Source organism: Giraffa tippelskirchi, chromosome 2 (assembly GCF_054371585.1).
Source record: "Giraffa tippelskirchi isolate mGirTip1 chromosome 2, T2T-mGirTip1v1.2.pri, whole genome shotgun sequence".
NCBI lineage: Eukaryota > Metazoa > Chordata > Mammalia > Artiodactyla > Giraffidae > Giraffa > Giraffa tippelskirchi.
The window spans coordinates 83,909,109-83,915,108 of record NC_137276.1 but is presented as its reverse complement, the minus strand read 5'-3'; the positions used below and the strand labels follow the sequence as shown (position 1 = coordinate 83,915,108).

The 6,000-nt window shown below is 45.5% G+C and overlaps 1 long non-coding RNA gene across 1 annotated transcript in view; it reads right to left on the bottom strand.

Annotated features, from left to right (window-relative positions):
* Positions 1-721: 721 nt before the first annotated feature.
* Positions 722-6,000, bottom strand: part of LOC145538069 (uncharacterized) — a 54,298-nt gene continuing 49,019 nt past the window's right edge. The window contains exon 4 of the long non-coding RNA XR_014076621.1: positions 722-2,019. This is a non-coding gene — a long non-coding RNA (uncharacterized LOC145538069). The remainder of the gene's footprint in view (positions 2,020-6,000) is intronic.

Here is a 6,000-nt window from a genome sequence, read left to right as displayed (position 1 = left end):
GGCTGTAGTCCATGGGGTCGCGAAGAGTCGGACTCGACTGAGCGACTTCACTTTCACTTTTCACTTTCGTGCATTGGAGAAGGAAATGGCAACCCACTCCAGTATTCTTGCCTGGAGAATCCCAGGGACGGAGGAGCCTGGTGGGCTGCCGTCTATGGGGTCGCACAGAGTCGGACACGACTGAAGCGACTTAGCAGCAGTAGCAGCAGCATATGCTAGGAGGGCTTCGCTGGTAGCTCAGCTGGTAAATAATACCTGCAATGCATGAGACCCTGGGTTGGGAGGATCCTCTGGAGGAGGAAATGGCTACCCACTCCAGTATTCTTGTCTGGGGAATCCCTATGGACAGAGGAGCCTGGCAGGCTACAATCCATGGGCACACAAAGAGTCAGACACAACTGAGAGACTTTCACTTTCAGTATATGCTAGGAACTTCGCAGCTGACATCACAAGCTGGTGAAAGGGGAACTACTTCCAGCCCATTTACAACTGAGGAAACTGAGGCACAGACATGATAAGAAGTAGGCCCAGGGCCCAGGTAACCGAGCAAAACCTTACAAATCCTTCCCAGAATAGGCCCCCACCCATGCCTCTGCTTGCCTTTTGTCTATAGAAAAACTTTAGTCAAAGAATAAGTTTAATCAGAGAAGTGAGAGAATATAGAAAGAAAGGAAAACAGTCAAGTGAGACGAAATAATAATACTTTAGCCATTAAACAAAGTCAGGTCTATAGATTCTATATTAAGGTCTACAGATAATATTGTCACATCCTTTGAGCTGTTTTGCAGATACTGAAACCCCCACCAGGTGGGAGAAGTCAACTGTATGCTGCCCACAAGCACGTAGACCCTGGACTGGATGGAACCAGAAGGTTGAAGATGTTGACTCCCAATTACCCCACCACCAACCAATCAGAAGAATGTCCATGAGCTGATCACACCTGCTCTCTGAACACGACAGCTCTCCTCACTACACCCTCATGGTTGGGACACATGGAGGGCATTAGCCTGCTGTGGCCCCCTTTGCCTGACAAACCCATAAAAGCTGCTCTTTTCTACTTCACCCAAAACGCCGTCTCCATGTTTCCATTCAGCACCGGTGAACAGAGGCTGAGTTTTAGACACACGCCCAGGTGACTGAGCACAGAGCTCGGATGTAAGCCGGGGCAACCTGGCGCTAGGGGTCATGTGTTCAACCCCTAAATCTGCTGTGACTTTGACGTCTGAGTCTCCACACACAGGGAGGATCCCTTATACCTCTAAGAAGTGCTGGAAAAAGAAGGTGGGGAGGAGAGGCATGAGAACTATGCCAGGAAGGGTGCGCCCAGGTAAGCTGTGTGGTTGTTGAAACACAAACTGTAGTGCCTGCTGGAGCCAAGATGAAGCTGCCTTAGAGGAATCCACCAGGAGCAGGCCTGTCCTCCCAGGAGCTGCCAGACCTGGGCCTGTCCTATGCTTCTGCACCCCCTACCACTGCCCCTCACCACACACGCTTTCTCCCTTTCCTCCAGGCTTCGTCTTCATCTCTTTGCCTCAAGATTCCTGCATGTGAGGGTCCTGAGTCCCTTCTTCCGACTGTTCCTCTCTCTGCCCAGTCTGTGCCGCACCCTCAGGGGCTCCTGAGTGGAAGCTATGCTCTCACCCTAGATCAGCCATGGAGAACCCAGGATCCAGAATTTCTACTACCTCAGGCTCTGGGTGGACCTTTCTGGGCCCAAGGTCCTGGGAGCAGAGCAGTGCGGAGTAGAGAGGAACCTGTGAGTAAGAGGAAGGCGGATGGCCCAGGAAGCCCATTGTAACAGCGGAGGGTGGGGAGACGCGCGTTTCCGTCGCAAGCAGTGTCCTGGAAGCCTGCTGACACTGCAATTCGTCCTTTGGTGTACATGTGTAGTCACATGGAGGTGATGTCACTCACCACAGTGCCAGCGAGCCTGGCCCCTCAGTCACGGTTGTTTGAATCACAAAGTTCCACAGGCACAGAGGACGTGAGTTTTGTAATGTCCCACAAAATGTTTGAGGCCTAAAAAATAAAAATTGATTATTGTAACAGAAAAATAAACCATAAAATAAAAGTCTAATGAAATCCTTACAAACCATAACATTGTATCACCTAGTCAGCCACAAGTCAGTTCATATGTAACTAACATTTAATGCGGATGGTGGGTGGATTTCCATCTGATTTAACATATTTGCAATGATCTTCAACTGGCACTGAGGTAAAGGGCTTGCTCCCTCTGAGGCAGGGGGCAGTGAGGACAGGATTATAAGTGCTGGAGGATTTGCATAGAGAGGAGGGTTCATGGGTGGGCACAACAGACCCGTAAAAGAGGGCAGAGTGAGACAAAGGGGGCCCTGTCAAAGATGCTCACAGGTTCCCCAAAGTAAGCCCTTCCTTCTCACTCCTCAAACTTAAGTAAAATTCCAAAAATTACAGTTTTGATGCAATTAAATTTCTTGCAAAAGTCAGCAAAGGGTGTGGGTGGGGGACTGAGGCAGGAGTTTTGCCTCTGTCTCATCATCTCTAAAAGTGAACCTGCCGCTGTCTGCAGTTGACAGCAGCCAGGTTTGGGACATCCACCCTTTATGTGGTAGAAAATTCACATATAATTTAAAGTCAGCCCTTGCGGGGGAGCGGCTCTTGCATTTGTCCAGGGGACAGATAGTGGCCCTGGAACTATGAGGTATTGGGCATCCAGGGAGAAATACAGGATGAGGTTCTTCCACATCCATGATTCTGCATCCACGTATTTAACTGCAGATCGTGTAGTAGAATAGTATTTCCTATTGAAAATAATCCATGTATAAGTGGACTCACATAGTTCAAACCCACGCTGTTCAAGGATCCACTGTATTTCTCCCTGGATGCTCAATACCTCGTAGTTCCAGGGCCACTATCTTCCCCCAGACAATTGCAAGAGCCCCCCGCAATGGGTTTCCTACTTTTTTGCAATCTTCCTTCCACAAAATAGAAATTACGGTCTTTAAAAACCATAAGGCAGAGGCCTTCAGACCCCAACTAAGAATGAACTCCCATCTCCCCTGGCCTCTCACAAAAGCCTTTTGTGACCTGACCCCCCTTAGCCACTCATCTTCTTTTCCAGCCCCCTCTCCTACGTGCAGCTAACCCCTGCCACTCATTCTCCCCGTCCAGCCCGACCTCAAAGCCTTGATCCTAATGGTTGTCTTTGCCTGCAGTTCCTCCCCCAGACCTGCAGGCCATCAACCTGGCCATTCAGGTCCCAATCAGAGGTCACTTTTCAGGGAGAACTTCCCTGAGCCCCCATGGGAAATTCACCCCCCACCCCACATCTCTTTGTCTCCTTTTCTTCATCAAACTTTTCACTCCCTGGAACTATCTTTTCACGTACATAATTCTTTTGCTCTTGTCTGCTTCTCTGCCTGCCTCTCATCTACTAGGATGGAAGATCCTCCAGGACAGGGACTTGCCATTGATGTAATGGTGCCTGGGATGTAGAGGTGGTCAGTAAATGCTTGTTGAAAGAATGAGAAGAAAAATGAGTAAGTGGGTTTGAATCGACATGGCCCACAGGAGTGTGGAATCACAGGAATTCTTTGAGTTTCTCTGATCAGGGGTAAACTAATTTTAACTAACCCTCCAAGGGGTCTTCAAGTAACATCTGGTTTGTGTATGTATTTAATTACACCTTTACCTCATTGCAAAAGAATTTGTGGGCATTTTCAAAGATACATAGAGTGCAGTAAAAATTGCTTTAAAGGAAATAGTAAATATGGAGAGGAAATAAGCACTGAAAAAATAAGATAAAATGATGGCAAGATTAGTAATTAGAATACCTATCACAGAGTTCTTTCTTCCTTGACAGAAGAGGACTGCAAATTTGACTTTGAACTTCTTATTAGCTAGTGACAGCTTATCTACATTAACGTCCTTAAAAATGAGGAAAAGGGTAAAACTTTCCTTATTGAATTTTCACCTGTTAGCCATGAGTCATAACAACTAAGCTAACATTCAATGTGTTTCCAATTAATTTTACTAACCTTAGTTATAGCACTAACTATGATTTGTTATCAATCAATATTTATTAAACATCTGTACCCAAAGGGCTCATGCATTCCAACAAATTCATGCTTTCCTCCTGTGCTGCCCTAATAACATGGCAGGATTTTGACTACTCGAAACATTTATGGGGAGCAGAGTCTGCTGGAAGGTTCCTTGACAAGCCCACTAGGGGACACAGGTCTGACACAGCTTACTCCTACCCAGGAGAAAATTCTTATTTGAGTTTGAGTTTAATGTATAGGCTCCTTAATAATACTGAGGTTCATTTTCTTCCTCTGCCTTCTTACCCCACTTTTCCAGAATAAAGTCCCTCCATTGGTTTAATTTTTTTCTAAAGTGCAGAGATTTTCCAAAATTCCGCTCATTTCTGTTTCTCTGGAAGCGTCCTCTGTTCTCCCTCTCCCTCTCTCTGCTACACACGCATTTCTGGAAAGCAATATAGCATAATGTTGAAAGCATGGGCCATGGACTATTGGCCAGACTGCTTAATATTTGTGTGTCTCAGTTGCCTGCTTGCAAAATTGTGGATGATAAATGTGTTTGTACATGTAAAGTGCTTAGAACAGAGCCTGGCACAAGGCAAGCACTATGTGAACTTAACTATCTTTATGATTATATGCTATTCCCCTTTAAAGTGCCCCTCCTTTCCTGTGTCCCTCAGCAGGAACTGTATTTATTCCTATTGTCTTCTGTCTCCATGTCTCTGAACATTCCAGGTATTTCTTTCCCCTCCTCTTTGCTTGGAAAACTCCTATTCATCCTTCAAAACTAATTTGAGATATTTCCTTCTGCAGAAAATCTTCCTTAATTGACACACCCAACCCTTCCCCTGGGCTCCCCTAGCAGCCTGTGTGCACCTCTCTGTCACAGCATTTAGAATACTGTGAGGTATTATCTGTTTGCTTGTCTGGCAAAAATATAGGACACTGAAAGATGAACTCCCCAGGTCAGTAGGTGCCCAATATACTAATGGAGATCAGTGGAGAAATAACTCCAGAAAAAATGATGGGATGGAGCCAAAGCAAAAACAATACCCAACTGTGGATGTGACTGGTGACAGACGCAAAGTCCGATGCTGTAAAGAGCAATATTGCATAGGAACCTGGAATGTTAGGTCCATGAATCAAGGCAAATTGGAAGTGGTCAAACAGGAGATGGCAAGAGTGAACGTCGACATTCTAGGAATCAGCGAACTAAGATGGACTGGAATGGGTGAATTTAACTCAGATGACCATTATATCTACTACTGTGGGCAAGAATCCCTTAGAAGAAATGGAGTAGCCATCATGGTCAACAAAAGAGTCCAAAATGTGGTACTTGGATGCAATCTCAAAAACGATAGAATGATCTCTGTTCATTTCCAAGGCAAACCATTCAATATCACGGTAATCCAAGTCTATGTCTCAACCAGTAATGCCGAAGAAGCTGAAGTTGAATGATTCTATGAAGACCTACAAGATCTTTTAGAACTAACACCCAAAAAAGATGTCCTTTTCATTATAGGGGACCGGAATGCAAAAGTAGGAAGTTAAGAAACACCTGGCATAACAGGCAAGTTTGGCCTTGGAGTACAGAATGAAGCAGGGCAAAGGCTAATAGAGTTTTGCCACGAGAACACACTGGTAATAGCAAACACCCTATTCCAACAACATAAGAGAAGACTCTACACGTGGACATCACCAGATGGTCAACACCAAAATCAGATTGATTATATTCTTTGCAGCCAAAGATGGAGAAGCTCTATACAGTCAGCAAAAACAAGACCGGGAGCAGACTGTGGCTCGGATCATGAACTGCGTATTGCCAAATTCAGACTTAAATTGAAGAAAGTAGGGAAAACCACCAGACCATTCAGGTATGACCTAGATCAAATCCCTTATGAGTATACAGTGGAAGTGACAAATAGATTTAAGGGTCTAGACCTGATAGACAGAGTGCCTGATGAACTATGGACAGAGGTTC